This window comes from Pecten maximus, chromosome 4 (genome assembly GCF_902652985.1).
Source record: "Pecten maximus chromosome 4, xPecMax1.1, whole genome shotgun sequence".
Lineage (NCBI taxonomy): Eukaryota > Metazoa > Mollusca > Bivalvia > Pectinida > Pectinidae > Pecten > Pecten maximus.
The window spans coordinates 29,649,648-29,668,442 of NC_047018.1; the positions used below are offsets into that span (position 1 = coordinate 29,649,648).

Consider the following 18,795-nt stretch of genomic DNA (forward strand, 5'->3'; position numbering starts at 1 on the left):
GACAGTAAATCTGGCTATAATTGGTGTGAGGTTTTTAAGCTTGAGATAAAACAAATAAGCTAACTGGTATGTACATTTCTGTTGGCCCAATCAAAATTGGAGGTGTAAGAGTCCCATCATAGTACATGTATATACTGTATGATAATGAGCAGATTGACTATTTGATGGGGATACATAGCAACACCTAAGACAGGGCTCCTCCTGACCTGTACTGTGTTCTGGTTTAAAACCTTGATCTATTTACAAATCACCGGGGTGAGATGCCTTCAATGTTAGTCTATAGCAAAACATCATCTATCAGTATACATATCTGAAGAACTAATGTGACCCTTAAGGCCCACAGGCCAGTTGTTCTAAAATCATATTAAAGTACTGTCACATGACCCCTCTATGGGTTGTGGGTGTATTCAGTATCAGATATAATGTCGTTGTTTTGGTAAAGTGTTCTCTTATATAAGTCCACTTCCTCCTCCAGGCATTGTAAATTTTATATCTGATGCATTCCCAGATTTATAGCCAATAGATTTCCTGCAAGTAATTCACTTTAAAAAATGAATGTTAGACTAAAAAATCATTCAATTCGACATTAAACGTTGTCATGACCTCGGCTCGTCCAAGCACTTGTAAGATCAAAAAGACTGTTTGTCATGAATAACATTATTTTTACACTAAACAATTGTTAATTGCTTCACTTATCTAGTTCTCTATCTGTTCTACTTCCCTGTTCTATCCTTAAGAATTAAAGTCTGTATTTCCTGGATCTGTAGCCTTACACACAGTGTCAGTATATCAATGCCTTAGACATCCACTGTAGCCTGGATATTTATGTAGATGTTAGGTAGTAACAGTAATCTTGTAAAATACTATTTCCTGTATTTTATGTTGGTGTGTACTGTGAGGTTTACACTTTTTGATCTTTACTATTTACTATACCACCCTTAACAACGTTTTCTCCTGTTATTCCACATACATTTTTATGGCTGTGGAGTTAAAAAAGGTCTTTTGCAGAACATTATTATAAAGATAACATGATAACATGATTTTCATCTAGGAGTATTTAAGGGACAAGATATTGATCCCAGCATCTGATTTCTTCTCAGCAGTATTAGAACAGCTAACAGCTTTTTAACCCCCTGAGTAAATTCCCCTTTGGTATCATGGTATCTGTGTGTAGTCCAGAGATGGTATGTTTCACATAAGTCACTAGGGGTGATCATAAGCTAAGAATTTTCTTGTTTTCTGTAAATATATAAACGTTTTCATACATGATTTGCATTTCTTGAAAATGTTTCATGTTTTTACCATGAAATCTTTCTGAGTCGGTTCAATATTTCAACAAATAACTTCGATTCTCTTCCTTCTCAAACATATTTATGTATCCAATCTGATTGTGTTTAATTAACAATCAGAGCTTTAGGAGATTCACCTCTGGATGTTGATAAAAATAGTCTATGTTTATACAAGCTGTTGATAAAAGTATTGAATTGCATTTTTTCATGTGTTCGCACCAACATCACACCAACATCGCACAACTTCATGATATAAACAGTGAAACAGATGGTTTGTAGCTGGGCAGGAATGATTTCAGCATGTGTAGCAAGGTCCCTTCTTATTAGAACAAATAGAAAGTATAGTACTCAATGATTCTGTATCAATGGAGGTGAAGTGACTTTATATAGATAGGGTACCTTGAACCGATATAGAGTAAAATCTGTTAATCCATGGTATAGAGATCTGGATAGTGTGTGGGTAAGGGCTAATACACCAGCTGCCTCCTGGAATCTATGTGTAATATATTTTGGATGGTGATAGATTTTCCCCGCCCTCCGCCCTCCTAGCTCCCACCCCCCCCCCCCCCCCCCCCCCTTCCTCTGTCTCTATTCCCCCTCTCTCTTGTTGCTTCCAACCTACACTCTCCTCTCATGTTCTACCATAAGGTGCCCCTGTACCTCTCTTATCTAACCGTATACAATGTCTGTATGCCCTTATGTACTAACCCCAGGGCCATCATGGCCTACACTGTACTGACCCCAGGGCCATCATGGCCTACACTGTACTGATCCCAGGGCCATCATGGCCTACGCTGTACTAACCCCAGGGCCATCATGGCCTACACTGTACTAACCCCAGGGCCATCATGGCCTACACTGTACTGACCCTAGGGCCATCATGGCCTACACTACTGATCCCAGGGCCATCATGGCCTACGCTGTACTAACCCCAGGGCCATCATGGCCTACACTGTACTGACCCCAGGGCCATCATGGCCTACACTGTACTGACCCCAGGGTCATCATGGCCTACACTGTACTGAACCCAGGGCCATCATGATCTACACTGTACTGACCTGTTCTGTAATCCTGAACCTCATGACTTGGTTCTGTAATCCTGAACCTCATGACTTAGTTCTGTAATCCTGAACCTCATGACTTAGTTCTATAATCCAGAACTCTATGACTTAGTTCTGTAATCCTGAACCTGGTGTAGTGTTATTACCTATATATATATAACTTGTCCCAGTGCTGAACCTCTTGTAGTGTCTTTTCCTATATATATAACAGTGTTTTTCTGGCCATTTGGGGAAATTGCCACCTGGTGTTTTTTTCTTTTTTCTGTGCAGCGAAAGGATAAAGTTCAGGAGGAAATGGGGAACATCTGTAGCTGGGTTTGTGTCCTCATGTGAAAAATATTTTTTAATTTAAACATTTACAGGATTTTGATGACTTAATCTAAAAAAAAAAAAAAAAAAAACTACATTCACTTCATTGGGAATGGGACCAAAATCAACACTGTCCTGGAGTTGTTCAACCCCTCCTCATACAATTGATGTATGTTAGCCTTTTGCAGTGTTCGTACTGTATCAGCTGAGCGCTATACCTGAAATATTTGTAGGCTTTAGAATTATCTAATACAATTTTAAAAGCAAATTGTAACTGTGGTGAGATTCCTAAGCTGTCAAACACTCGTGGAGCCTCATGTTTGTCAACTTAAAAACCTGGTTATAATCCCTCTGTCTCGGCCCCAAGGAGATAAAATATTCTACTATGAAATATTCTGTAATGTTCTGTAACTGACGAAGGAAAAGCTTCGAAAATGGGAAATGGGAAAAATCATCTCAATTTGGATTATGACAAGATGGGTTATAGGCACAAGTTATCACAACGAACACCTTCATCACAAATGTTTTAGACTTTCCTTAACCTGCTAGACAAGTGTTTTCAGTTAACACAGTGCAGGGAATAAAATCGTCAGTTTCATTTCAGATAAAAAATTCAGAGAAGTAAAAAATTACAAAGTCATGCAGTATCATTATGTAGTGATAATATATCATTTGTGTGTTGTCCATGTGTACATAGTGTCAGGTGTGTAAATCTTGTTGCTTTTGAGTTTAGGTGCATGATCACACATAGCTAGGATAGCAGGTGGAGTTTGATCTCGGCCCACAACAGTACAATGTAGTATGTCATTTAGACAGAGATTACACACACTCATACACTATAATTTTAAACTTGCTATGTAATTTTGATAAACATGGTGCATACTTGGTACATGGTTTTATAAAACTTAATTGGTATATGAAGTTAAAATCTATACAAATCAATGTTTTATGGTAACTAACAGGTCATAGCTATTCTTTATCGAAGTAGAATTTTTTTGGGATCATGCATGTGTGGTTGACAGCTGATATAACACATTTTGCATATACTTCAAAGTTTTATCGACTTTGAGAGGATCAAATCTATACATACAATTGTATTGTCTTATTTATAGCTACGTTGTGTTAAATAGCGCGTTAAAAATATTACAAAAAAATTAAAATAGCCATGTCTAATTAATGTTAAAAAATGCTGCACGACATACCTTTTAAACTTGTGTACTATCAGTGTTTGTTTGTTATGTACAGTGGTGTTGTAGGTTATGTACAGTGGTGTTGTAGGTTATGTACAGTGGTGTTGTAGGTTATGTACAGTGGTGTTGTAGGTTATGTACAGTGGTGTTGTAGGTTATGTACAGTGGTGTTGTAGGTTATGTACAGTGGTGTTGTAGGTTATGTACAGTGGTGTTGTAGGTTATGTACAGTGGTGTTTGTTTGTTATGTACAGTGGTGTTTGTTTGTTATGTACAGTGGTGTTTGTTTGTTATGTACAGTGGTGTTGTAGGTTATGTACAGTGGTGTTTGTTTATGTACAGTGGTGTTGTAGGTTATGTACAGTGGTGTTTGTTTGTTATGTACAGTGGTGTTGTAGGTTATGTACAGTGGTGTTGTAGGTTATGTACAGTGGTGTTGTAGGTTATGTACAGTAGTGTTGTAGGTTATGTACAGTGGTGTTGTAGGTAAGTCGGGTGTAATCTAAAGGTTTCTGATGTTAAATCTCCGATATGGACCAATATTTTAAAAGGCTGATAAAACATCAGAAACTTTCTCATTAGGTCATTAGTATCAATTGGTGTCATATCCTTTGATTTATAATTGATGGATAATTAAAAGTGCCCAATTTGACAATGGTCATGAAACATAATCAACTTTCATTATTTGTATAAATGTGATATTCAGCAACATAACCGGATATCTGACCTGATCTGTAGTGAAATATCCACATGCTGGAACAAGTTGGAACATTTTGATGTCAGATCACAACAATACATGCCATTTTGTCTAGATAGGTAAATTTGCATTACATAACTTATATCACAAATTATTGATGAAGTTAGCAGATTCTGTAACATAAATGCTGTTCAAGGTCACAGGGGTCAAATGTGTTAAAATCTGTAAACTTCTTCTCAATAACCAAGAGGTCCAGGGTCATGTTGTTGGGCCAGTATAGCTATGATGAAAGGGTTACCAAATTTGTTCAAATGAATGACCTTAACCTACAAAATGTACTTTAAACATCAATGTGGGGTCAAATGTGTTGATCATAAACCAAGAGGCTCATAGTCTTGATAATTGTTCAGTTTACAAAAAATAATCAAAAACAAAAGTCAAAGTTCAAAGATATTCTGCCCAAAGGTCAAGGTCAATTTTTTGATAATTTCACTTAAAAACAATTTGTTATGACTTTTTGAAGCAAAGTTGGTCAGAATAAAAACAAGTAGCCAAGTGACCAAATGTCAAGGACAAATTGGATCTCTGACAGTAAATCTGGCTATAATTGGTGTGAGGTTTTTAAGCTTGAGATAAAACAAATAAGCTAACTGGTATGTACATTTCTGTTGGCCCAATCAAAATTGGAGGTGTAAGAGTCCCATCATAGTACATGTATATGCTGTATGATAATGAGCAGATTGACTATTTGATGGGGATACATAGCAACACAGGGCTCCTCCTGACCTGTACTGTGTTCTGGTTTAAAACCTTGATCTATTTACAAATCACAGGGGTGAGATGCCTTCAATGTTAGTCTATAGCAAAACATCATCTATCAGTATACATATCTGAAGAACTAATGTGACCCTTAAGGCCCACAGGCCAATTGTTCTAAAATCATATTAAAGTACTGTCACATGACCCCTCTATGGGTTGTGGGTGTATTCAGTACCAGATATAATGTCGTTGTTTTGGTAAAGTGTTCTCTTATATAAAGTCCACTTCCTCCTCCAGGCATTGTATTGCATATTCATTGTAAATTTTATATCCGATGCATTCCCAGATTTATAGCCAAAAGATTTCCTGCATGTAATTCACTTTAAAAAATGAATGTTAGCCTAAAAAATCATTCAATTCGACATTAAACGTTGTCATGACCTTGACTCGTCCAAGCACTTGTTAGATCAAAAAGACTGTTTGTCATGAATAACATTATTTTTACACTAAACAATTGTTAATTGCTTCACTTATCTAGTTCTCTATCTGTTCTACTTCCCTGTTCTATCCTTAAGAATTAAAGTCTGTATTTCCTGGATCTGTAGCCTTACACACAGTGTCAGTATATCAATGCCTTAGACATCCACTGTAGCCTGGATATTTATGTAGATGTTAGGTAGTAACAGTAATCTTGTAAAATACTATTTCCTGTATTTTATGTTGGTGTGTACTGTGAGGTTTACACTTTTTGATCTTTACTATTTACTATACCACCCTTAACAACGTTTTCTCCTGTTATTCCACATACATTTTTATGGCTGTGGAGTTAAAAAAGGTCTTTTGCAGAACATTATTATAAAGATAACATGATAACATGATTTTCATCTAGGAGTATTTAAGGGACAAGATATTGATCCCAGCATCTGATTTCTTCTCAGCAGTATTAGAACAGCTAACAGCTTTTTAACCCCCTGAGTAAATTCCCCTTTGGTATCATGGTATCTGTGTGTAGTCCAGAGATGGTATGTTTCACATAAGTCACTAGGGGTGAGCATAAGCTAAGAATTTTCTTGTTTTCTGTAAATATATAAACGTTTTCATACATGATTTGCATTTCTTGAAAATGTTTCATGTTTTTACCATGAAATCTTTCTGAGTCGGTTCAATATTTCAACAAATAACTTCGATTCTCTTCCTTCTCAAACATATTTATGTATCCAATCTGATTGTGTTTAATTAACAATCAGAGCTTTAGGAGATTCACCTCTGGATGTTGATAGAAAATAGTCTATGTTTATACAAGCTGTTGATAAAAGTATTGAATTGCATTTTTTCATGTGTTCGCACCAACATCGCACCAACATCGCACAACTTCATGATATAAACAGTGAAACAGATGGTTTGTAGCTGGGCAGGAATGATTTCAGCATGTGTAGCAAGGTCCCTTCTTATTAGAACAAATAGAAAGTATAGTACTCAATGATTCCGTATCAATGGAGGTGAAGTGACTTTATATAGATAGGGTACCATGAACCGATATAGAGTAAAATCTGTTAATCCATGGTATAGAGATCTGGATAGTGTGTGGGTAAGGGCTAATACACCAGCTGCCTCCTGGAATCTATGTGTAATATATTTTGGATGGTGATAGATTTTCCCCGCCCTCCGCCCTCCTAGCCCCCCCCCCCCCCCCTCCCTCTGTCTCTATTCCCCTCTCTCTTGTTGCTTCCAACCTACACTCTCCTCTCATGTTCTACCATAAGGTGCCCCTGTACCTCTCTTATCTAACCGTATACAATGTCTGTATGCCCTTGTGTACTAACCCCAGGGCCATCATGGCCTACGCTGTACTAACCCCAGGGCCATCATGGCCTACGCTGTACTAACCCCAGGGCCATCATGGCTTACACTGTACTAACCCCAGGGCCATCATGGCCTACACTGTACTGACCCCAGGGCCATCATGGCCTACACTGTACTGAACCCAGGGCCATCATGATCTACACTGTACTGACCCCAGGGCCATCATGGCCTACACTGTACTGACGCCAGGGCCATCATGGCCTACACTGTACTGATCACAGGGCCATCATGATCTACACTGTACTGATCACAGGGCCATCATGGCCTACACTGTACTGACCCCAGGGCCATCATGGCCTACACTGTACTGACCCCAGGGCCATCATGGCCTACACTGTACTGACCCCAGGGCCATCATGGCCTACACTGTACTGATCACAGGGCCATCATGGCTTACACTGTACTAACCCCAGGGCCATCATGGCCTACACTGTACTGATCACAGGGCCATCATGGCCTACACTGTACTGACCCCAGGGCCATCATGGTCTACACTGTACTGACCCCAGGGCCATCATGGCCTACACTGTACTGACCCCAGAGCCATCATGGCCTACACTGTACTGACCCCAGGGCCATCATGGTCCACACTGTACTGGCACCAGGGCCATCATGGCCTACACTGTACTGACCCCAGGGCAATCATGGCCTACACTGTACTGGCACCAGGGCCATCATGGTCTACACGGTACTGACCCCAGGGCCATCATGGTCTACACGGTACTGGCACCAGGGCCATCATGGCCTACACTGTACTGACCCCAGGGCCATCATGGTCTACACTGTACTGACGCCAGGGCCATCATGGCCTACACTGTACTGATCACAGGGCCATCATGATCTACACTGTACTGATCACAGGGCCATCATGGCCTACACTGTACTGACCCCAGGGCCATCATGGCCTACACTGTACTGACCCCAGGGCCATCATGGCCTACACTGTACTGACCCCAGGGCCATCATGGCCTACACTGTACTGATCACAGGGCCATCATGGCTTACACTGTACTAACCCCAGGGCCATCATGGTCTACACTGTACTGACCCCAGGGCCATCATGGCCTACACGGTACTGACCCCAGAGCCATCATGGCCTACACTGTACTGACCCCAGAGCCATCATGGCCTACACTGTACTGACCCCAGGGCCATCATGGCCTACACGGTACTGGCACCAGGGCCATCATGGCCTACACTGTACTGACCCCAGGGCCATCATGGCCTACACTGTACTGACCCCAGGGCCATCATGGCCTACACGGTACTGGCACCAGGGCCATCATGGCCTACACTGTACTGACCCCAGGGCCATCATGGCCTACACTGTAATGACCCCAGGGCCGTCATGGTCTAATGGCTTACACTGTACTGACCCCAGGGCCATCATGGCCTACACTGTACTGACCCCAGGCCATCATGGTCTACACGGTACTGGCACCAGGGCCATCATTGCCTACACTGTACTGACCCCAGGGCCATCATGGCCTACACTGTACTGACCCCAGGGCCATCATGGTCTACACGGTACTGGCACCAGGGCCATCATGGCCTACACTGTACTGACCCAGGGCCATCATGGCCTACACTGTACTGACCCCAGGGCCATCATGGTATACACTGTACTGACCCCAGGGCCATCATGGCCTACACTGTACTGAACCCAGGGCCATCATGGCCTACACTGTACTGACCCCAGGGCCATCATGGTCTACACTGTACTGACCCCAGGGCCATCATGGCCTACACTGTACTGACCCCAGGGCCATCATGGCCTACACTGTACTGACGCCAGGGCCATCATGGCCTACACTGTACTGACCCCAGGGCCATCATGGTCCACACTGTACTGACCCCAGGGCCATCATGGCCTACACTGTACTGACCCCAGGGCCATCACGGTCCACACTGTACTGACCTCAGGGCCATCATGGCCTACACTGTACTGACCCCAGGGCCATCATGGCCTACACTGTACTGACCCCAGGGCCATCATGGCCTACACTGTACTTACAGATTTATGGTATGGTATACATCATTACTGTCCCAGTAGATGAGTGGCTGCTGTTACTGGGGATGCTGGGGTGACCTTTGTGTCTGAAACCTTGACTGATTATGGATGATAATGATTGTTAGGAATGTGTGGACCAATCTGTGTGCTGTAATGCTGGCCTCCAGGAAGCATTGTCAGTCCTCTATCTGTTTAGTGATATAAAATAATTGATGAAGTTAGAAATTAAATAATTACACATGTCTTCTGACATATTCTGCCTATATTTTTACAGAAAAATCCACAAAAAAAAAGGAATATTTATGTAAGATTTAACAACAAACATATATACGTGTAAGTGAGATTTGACTACATACAGATGTATGTAAGGTTTTGACTACATACAGATGTATGTAAGGTTTTGACTACATACATAGGATTGTAAGGTTTTGACTACATACATATGATTGTAAGGTTTTGACTACATACAGATGTATGTAAGGTTTTGACTACATACATAGGATTGTAAGGTTTTGACTACATACATAGGATTGTAAGGTTTTGACTACATACAGATGTATGTTAGGTTTTGACTACATACATATGATTGTAAGGTTTTGACTACATACATAGGATTGTAAGGTTTTGACTACATACAGATGTATGTAAGGTTTTGACTACATACAGATGTATGTAAGGTTTTGACTACATACATAGGATTGTAAGGTTTTGACTACATACATATGATTGTAAGGTTTTGACTACATACAGATGTATGTAAGGTTTTGACTACATACATAGGATTGTAAGGTTTTGACTACATACATAGGATTGTAAGGTTTTGACTACATACAGATGTATGTTAGGTTTTGACTACATACATATGATTGTAAGGTTTTGACTACATACATAGGATTGTAAGGTTTTGACTACATACAGATGTATGTAAGGTTTTGACTACATACAGATGTATGTAAGGTTTTGACTACATACATATGATTGTAAGGTTTTGACTACATACATAGGATTGTAAGGTTTTGACTACATACATAGGATTGTAAGGTTTTGACTACATACAGATGTATGTTAGGTTTTGACTACATACATATGATTGTAAGGTTTTGACTACATACATAGGATTGTAAGGTTTTGACTACATACAGATGTATGTAAGGTTTTGACTACATACAGATGTATGTAAGGTTTTGACTACATACAGATGATTGTAAGGTTTTGACTACATACAGATGATTGTAAGGTTTTGACTACATACATATGATTGTAAGGTTTTGACTACATACATATGATTGTAAGGTTTTGACTACATACAGATGTATGTAAGGTTTTGACTACATACAGATGTATGTAAGATTTGACTACACATAATTTGTTGATGTTGATAAGATATATTCTATACAGTGTGTGTCATTTGTTTGTGTTGATAAGATATTTTCTATACAGTGTGTGTCATTTGTTGGTGTTGATAAGATATTTATTATAAAGTGTGTGTCATTTGTTGGTGTTGATAAGATATTTATTATAAAGTGGGTGCAATTTTAGTCATTTTTGTGACAAGTAGTGTATAGACTGTCTGTGATGTATTATCTATAGAATGTGGTGAAAAAAATGATTTGGGCACCAACTTGAGACAAATGGATTAAATGTAAATAAGACCAGGGCACACAATATGTTGAGGTGTGGGAAGAGATAACTTCACATGCTTTCTCACAACCACAACTATTCAACAGGTTCCATCAACAAAAAACTTAAGGATGGAAAAAATCTTGATTTATCTTCCTGTCTTAAACTAGATGTGTACCTTTGGAGATAGTGATCAATGGCTTTCTCAGAGTGGTCGACTATGTTATCTTATAGATTAAATGAGTATTTACAGTCGGGTATTGTGTTACATTACAGTTGTGTAGTACAGGAATTAAGTGTATCACCTAGATAATAACAGCTTAATATGATGATTATGATATTTTAATGAAGTCCAATACTTAGAGACAGTATAGTATTGTAGTCCAATACTTAGAGACAGTATATAGTATTGTAGTCCAATACTTAGAGACAGTATAAAGTATTGTAGTCCAATACTTAGAGACAGTATATAGTATTGTAGTCCAATACTTAGAGACAATACATAGTATTGTATTCCAATACTTAGTGACAGTATATAGTATTCTAGTCCAATACTTAGAGACAGTATATAGTATTCTAGTCCAATACTTAGTGACAGTATATAGTATTGTAGTCCAATACTTAGAGACAGTATATAGTATTGTAGTCCAATACTTAGTGACAGTATATAGTATTGTAGTCCAATACTTAGAGACAGTATATAGTATTGTAGCCAATACTTAGTGACAGTATATAGTATTGTAGTCCAATACTTAGAGATAGTGTATATTATTGTAGTCCAATGCTTAGAGACAGTATATAGTACTGTAGTCCAATACTTAGTGACAGTATATAGTATTGTAGTCCAATACTTAGAAACAGTATATAGTATTGTAGTCCAATACCTAGAGACAGCATAGTATTGTAGTCCAATACTTAGAGACAGTATATAGTATTGTTAAGTCCAATACTTAGAGACAGTATAGTATTGTAGTCCAATACTTAGAGACAGTATATAGTATTGTAGTCCAATACTTAGAGACAGTATATAGTATTGTAGTCCAATACTTAGAAAACAGTATATAGTATTGTAGTCCAATACTTTTATACAGTATAGTATTGTAGTCCAATACTTAGAGACAGTATATAGTATTGTAGTCCAATACTTAGAGACAGTATATAGTATTGTAGTCCAATACTTAGAAACAGTATATAGTATTGTAGTCCAATACTTAGAGACAGTATAGTATTGTAGTCCAATACTTAGAGACAGTATAAAGTATTGTAGTCCAATACTTAGAGACAGTATATAGTATTGTTAAGTCCAATACTTAGAGACAGTATAGTATTGTAGTCCAATACTTAGAGACAGTATAGTATTGTAGTCCAATACTTAGAGACAGTATAGTATTGTAGTCCAATACTTAGAGACAGTATAGTATTGTAGTCCAATACTTAGAGACAGTATAGTATTATAGTCCAATACTTAGAGACAGTATATAGTATTGTAGTCCAATACTTAGAGACAGTATATAGTATTATAGTCCAATACTTAGAGACAGTATATAGTATTGTAGTCCAATACTAAGTGACAGTATATAGTATTGTAGTCCAATACTTAGAGACAGTATATAGTATTGTAGTCCAATACTTAGTGACAGTATATAGTATTGTAGTCCAATACTTAGAGACAGTATATAGTATTGTATTCCAATACTTAGAGACAGTATATAGTATTGTAGTCCAATACTTAGAGACAGTATATAGTATTGTAGTCCAATACTTAGAGACAGTATATAGTATTGTATTCCAATACTTAGTGACAGTATATAGTATTGTAGTCCAATACTTAGAGACAGTATAGTATTCTAGTCCAATACTTAGAGACAGTATATAGTATTGTAGTCCAATACTTAGAGACAGTATATAGTAGTGTAGTCCAATACTTAGAGACAGTATATAGTATTGTAGTCCAATACATCAATAATTTCTTCAAATGACGTCTTCTCCTTAACCACTCATTGGAATTTAACTTTATTTGACAATTAGCATCCATGGGTTGTGGGGATTCAAAATTTTAAAAAGACTGGGGCTGACCCCAGAGGGGCAGAGGGATTCGAGGGGCCAAAATGTGTCAATTTGACAATATTGAAATCAACAACTCATTCTGTAAAACTATGCACTTGATATAATTCCTATTGGAATGGAAGCATCCCTAGGTGTTGGAGAATCAAAATTGTACAAATGGTCAAATGGTCAAATGTGGTACACAGGTGGAGTGAGCATAAGGTCAAATCTGGTACACAGGTGGAGTGAGCATTAGGTCAAATGTGGTACATAGGTGGAGTGAGCATTATGTCAAATATGGTACATAGGTGGAGTGAGCATAAGGTCAAATCTGGTACACAGGTGGAGTGAGCATTAGGTCAAATATGGTACACAGGTGAAGTAAGCATTAGGTCAAATGTGGTACACAGGTGGAGTGAGCATTATATCAAATGTGGTACACAAGTGGAGTTAGCATTAGGTCAAATATGGTACACAGATGGAGTGAGCATTAGGTCAAATATGGTACACAGATGGAGTGAGCATTAGGTCAAATGTGGTACACAGATGGAGTAAGCATTAGGTCAAATCTCGTACACAGGTGGAGTGAGCATTAGGTCAAATATGGTACACAGGTGAAGTAAGCATTAGGTCAAATGTGGTACACAGGTGGAGTGAGCATTAGGTCAAATGTGGTACACATGTGGAGTGAGCATTATATCAAATGTGGTGCACAGGTGGAGTGAGCATTAGGTCAAATGTGGTACACAGGTGGAGTGAGCATTAGGTCTAATGTGGTACACAGATGGAGTGAGCATTAGGTCAAATCTGGTACACAGGTGGAGTGAGCATTAGGTCAAATGTGGTACATAGGTGGAGTGAGCATTAGGTCAAATCTGGTACACAGGTAGAGTGAGCATTAGGTCAAATCTGGTACACAGGTGAAGTAAGCATTAGGTCAAATGTGGTACACAGGTGGAGTGAGCATTATGTCAAATATGGTACACAGGTGAAGTAAGCATTAGGTCAAATGTGGTACACAGGTGGAGTGAGCATTATATCAAATGTGGTACACAAGTGGAGTAAGCATTAGGTCAAATGTGGTACACAGATGGAGTGAGCATTAGGTCAAATATGGTACACAGATGGAGTGAGCTTTAGGTATAATGTGGTACACAGATGGAGTGAGCATTAGGTCAAATGTGGTACACAGGTGGAGTGAGCATTAGGTCAAATCTGGTACATAGGTGGAGTGAGCATTAGGTCAAATGTGGTACATATGTGGAGTGAGCATTAGGTCAAATCTGGTACATAGGTAGAGTGAGCATTAGGCCAAATCTGGTACATAGGTGGACTGGAGTGAGTATTAGGTCAAATATGGTACATAGGTAGAGTGAGCATTAGGTCAAATGTGGTACATAGGTGGAGTGAGCATTAGGTCAAATATGGTACATAGGTGGACTGGAGTGAGTATTAGGTCAAATATGGTACACAGATGGAGTGAGCATTAGGTCAAATGTGGTACACAGGTGGAGTGAGCATTTGGGCAAATGTGGTACACAGGTGGAGTGAGAAGTAAAGTGAAGAGAGATTTGATAAAGTTGTTGATAGTGGTGAATCTACCACAGACTAATTCACTAGCTCATCGTACACAGATAAGTCTTAGGGCTCTGCTTGCCTGCAAACTTTTACATATTTTTTCCATCTTGAAAGCTTATCATAGATGACATATGATACATTGTTATGAAGGGAAACTTCACTTAGGATGGGATTTGTGATGACTTTGGATAAGTAGAAAACAGTATGTGGGTCGTCAGACACACCCAGTGTTTGGGGTTGAAGGATGGAAGTTGTATAGATTGAAAAACATACCACTGTCTGCCCCTTCCATACTTAAGTTAATAATACTCAAGCTGGTTTGCTACTTTCACAATTTTCTGTTTATCTAAAATAAAAAATTAATTTCATTTCAGATATCTTTAATTCTCAGTTAATCTGAATATGCATTTATGTACACATATGTTTTTATACAGAATATATCACATAGTTATGTGCATGTAACAACAGATTTAATAAAAAGTCTGATATAAGGGAGATAAATCTGGTTTAACTTTCAAACAGTTTATCTTTGTCTATTACCTAGATATGATATTCTTTCATCTTATAAATAGTGAAATAGGTTCAAGATAAAGTAATTCATGAGCCTATACCATAAAAATATTCTATAAATATACATTTACAAGTTTTAAAACATAGTTTTATTACCTCGGCAGATTTTTTATAAAGTATGCTACACAGAGATAGCCAAACGAAATCATGTGTGTGTGTGTGTGTGTGTGTGCAAGTGAGTGCGTGTGTGTGTGCAAGTGACAAGTCTGCACAGTATTCTGCTTACTAGCGGTAACATTTACATTCTTGAAGGAATACAGTTGCACGAGGTCACTTTTAACTTTCATTATTAAGAAAAACTCTTAGTTTTATGATATGCTTTTTTACAATATTTTCCAACAGAGATTTTTACAGTTATTGTCTCTTGAAACTATGATATTGATATTGAATGATATTGAAACCAAATTGATTACAATGGCGATAGAGCGACTGATGCAGTGAGAAAAGGACTTGTACACTAACTTTAAGGTGAAGCTATGCTTACCTTCATACGAATCTCACTGGGTTGTGACCCTAGGTGACTATAACTGTACCTATGGGTTGTGACCCTAGGTGACTATAACTGTACCTAAGGGTTGTGACCCTAGGATGACTATTACTGTACCTATGGGTTGTGACCCTGGATGACTATTACTGTACCTATGGGTTGTGACCCTAGGTGACTATAAATGTACCTAAAGGTTGTGATCCTAGGTGACTATAACTGTACCTATGGGTTGTGACCCTGGGTGACTATAACTGTACCTATGGGTTGTGACCCTAGGTGACTATTACTGTACCTATGGGTTGTGACCCTAGGTGACTATAAATGTACCTAAAGGTTGTGATCCTAGGTGACTATAACTGTACCTATGGGTTGTGATCCTGGGTGACTATAACTGTACCTATGGGTTGTGATCCTGGGTGACTATAATTGTTCCTATGGGTTGTGACCCTGGGTGACTATAACTGTACCTATGGGTTGTGACCCTGGGTGACTATAACTGTACCTATGGGTTGTGACCCTAGGTGACTATTACTGTACCTATGGGTTGTGACCCTGGGTGACTATAACTGTTCCTATGGATTGTGACCCTAGGTGACTATAACTGTACCTATGGGTTGTGACCCTAGGTGACTATAACTGTACCTATGGGTTGTGATCCTGGGTGACTATTACTGTACCTAAGGGTTGTGACCCTAGGTGACTAACTGTACCTATGGGTTGTGACCCTGGGTGACTATAACTGTACCTATGGGTTGTGACCCTGGGTGACTATAACTGCACCTATGGGTTGTGACCCTAGGTGACTATAACTGTACCTATGGGTTGTGACCCTAGGTGACTATAACTGTACCTATGGGTTGTGACCCTAGGTGACTATAACTGTACCTATGGGTTGTGACCCTAGGTGACTATTACTGTTCCTATGGGTTGTGACCCTAGGTGACTATAACTGTACCTATGGGTTGTGATCCTGGGTGACTATAATTGTTCCTATGGGTTGTGACCCTGGGTGACTATAACTGTTCCTATGGGTTGTGACCCTAGGTGACTATAACTGTACCTATGGGTTGTGACCCTAGGTGACTATAACTGTACCTATGGGTTGTGACCCTAGGTGACTATTACTGTACCTATGGGTTGTGACCCTGGGTGACTATAACTGTACCTATGGGTTGTGATCCTGTGTGACTATTACTGTACCTATGGGTTGTGATCCTGTGTGACTATTACTGTACCTATGGGTTGTGACTCTGGATGACTATAACTGTACCTATGGGTAGTGACCCTGGGTGACTATAACTGTACCTAGGTGACTATTACTGTACCTATGGGTTGTGACCCAAGAAGCTTGTAACATCAGTGATGACCCTATGGAGAGTGCATCAGAAGATTTTCCTTACAGGAAATGACCTCGTCTCTGACTTGGTCCATCAGAACTCTGGACTTCCTGTCGGTAATGATACACAGCAATGATACTTCTCCTATTACTAAGCACTGCTGTAGATATAGAGTTCAGTTTACATAAACACAACAAATTATGTTTGTAATGGTATCTATAGAGGGCAGTGAATTCTGAAATAATGCATCTCTGTATAGAGGACACCTTTTTATACCTGAAAATATAATATGATACATGATCTAAATATAGGCATATGTCACCTCTATATAGGGACCAGAAATACAAGATAGTACATAATAATGAACCTCTGTATAGGGACCAGACAATATAATATAGAACCACTATGTAGGGACTAGACATTACAATATGTCGATCACCTTTATACAGGGACCAGAAATACAATATGATACATGATAATGTACCTCTGTATAGGGACTACTAGACAATAAATTACGGTTCCTCTATATAGAGATCAGAAAAACAAAACAGTACCTTTATACAGGGACCTGACATTACAATATGTCACCTCTATAGATGGACCAGAAATACAATATAGTACATAATAATGAACCTCTGTATAGGGACCAGATGATACAATACGGTACCTCTATATAGGGACCAGAAATGAAATACAGTGCCTTTATATATGGACCAGACAATACAATATGTTACCTTTATATAGAGACCAAACAACACATTATGGTACTTCTATATAGGGACCAGACAATACAATACAGTAACTTTATATAGAGGCCAGACAAAACAATATGTCATCCCTATACAGGGACCAGAAATATTGTTATATAATAATGTATCTCTGAATCACCTCAATATAGGGACCAGACAATACCATATTTTACCTCTATATAGGGACCTGAAAATATAAATGGTAAATAATAATTAATCTCTGTATAGGGACTACTGAACTATACAATATGTCACCTCTATATAGGGACCAGGAACACAATATGGTATATAATAAGGTACCTCTGTATAGGGACCAGACAATACAATATGTGACCTGTATATAGGGACCAGAAAGTACAATATGGTATCGCTGTATATGGACCAGAAACTATTATATTGTATCTCTGTATAAGGACCAGAAAATACAAAATCTTACCTCTATATAGAGACCATACAATATATAGTTCCTCTATAAAGGGACCAGACAACACATTATGGTTCCTCTATATAGGGACCAGACAATGCAATATGGTACTTCTGTATAGGAACCAGACAACACATTATGGTACCTCTATATAGGGACCAGACAACACCATACAGTTTCTCTATATAGGAACCAGACAACACATTATGGTACCTCTATATAGGGACCAGACAACACCATACAGTTTCTCTATATAGGAACCAGACAACACATTATGGTTCCTCTATATAGGAACCAGACAACACATTATGGTTCCTCTATATAGGAACCAGACGAACCAGACAACACATTATGGTTCCTCTATATAGGAACCAGACAACACATTATGGTTTCTCTATATAGGGACCAGACAATGCAATATGTTACTTCTGTATAGGGATCTGACAACACATTATGGTACCTCTACAAAAGAACCAGACAACATCATACTGCCTCTATATAGGGACCACAAATACATTACACTACCTCTATATAGGGACCAGACATTACAATATCTCCCTCTCTATATAGATATGGACCCGACATTGCCATGCAGTTCCTCTATGTAGATCTCTATATTTTAGTATGAAGCGCTATAAAGAGGTAAATAATTGATGTTAAATGTATGCGGTGTCAACTAAAGCATGGTTAAACCTCTGACACCTGCCGAGATTTATCACAGACATAACAATAAGTGATTTGGTTATTCTGTCTGTTTAATTAAGTTAAAGGCAGCCAAGGCTTGCTATGTTTAAACTATTATACA

At 38.8% G+C, this 18,795-nt stretch overlaps 1 protein-coding gene across 2 annotated transcripts in view; it reads left to right on the forward strand.

The window, feature by feature from the left end:
- Nucleotides 1-18,795, forward strand: part of LOC117325767 (FYN-binding protein 1-like) — a 65,139-nt gene that overhangs the window by 16,487 nt on the left and 29,857 nt on the right. The window lies entirely within an intron of this gene.